The following is a 611-nucleotide window of genomic DNA, read 5'->3' as shown; positions in this document are numbered from 1 at the left end:
AGCGGGAGAAAAGTTTAGATTATTAATTCTGTAAAGAAATCTTCTTATCTTAATTAAAGGTTTTCGTCTTTGTGAAAGCGCTTTCTCTCTTCTTTTTTTTTACCGGCTTCTGGAATGACAAAAATCTCAAGTTTCTACTATCTATTTATCTATCTATAATATGTATATATATATTATACATATACTTATATACATATATCTAAATTTTTGTTTATATATATATATATATATATATATATATATGCATATATATGTGTGTGTGTGTGTGTGTGTGTGTAATATATAAATATATATATATATATATATATATATATATATATATATATATATATATATATGTATGTATGTATGTATGTATGTATATGTATGTATAATTTCTGCTCTGCCACATATTTGTTTATATACATATATATATATATATATATATATATATATATATATATATATATATATATCTATATAAATGACAATTTTTAGAGTATCTCTTCCAAGCTCTCTAACTAGTACTTTTTATGTCTTCCTTTCGTCATCCCGCCCAGGAGATCCAAGTCATACTCTCTTTATTTGATCAACTTATCGTCCTCTATAATCTCTACAAGTTTCTCACCATT

The sequence above is a fragment of the Macrobrachium nipponense genome, chromosome 31 (assembly GCF_015104395.2).
Source record: "Macrobrachium nipponense isolate FS-2020 chromosome 31, ASM1510439v2, whole genome shotgun sequence".
NCBI lineage: Eukaryota > Metazoa > Arthropoda > Malacostraca > Decapoda > Palaemonidae > Macrobrachium > Macrobrachium nipponense.
Note: the sequence above shows the minus strand (reverse complement) of the source record.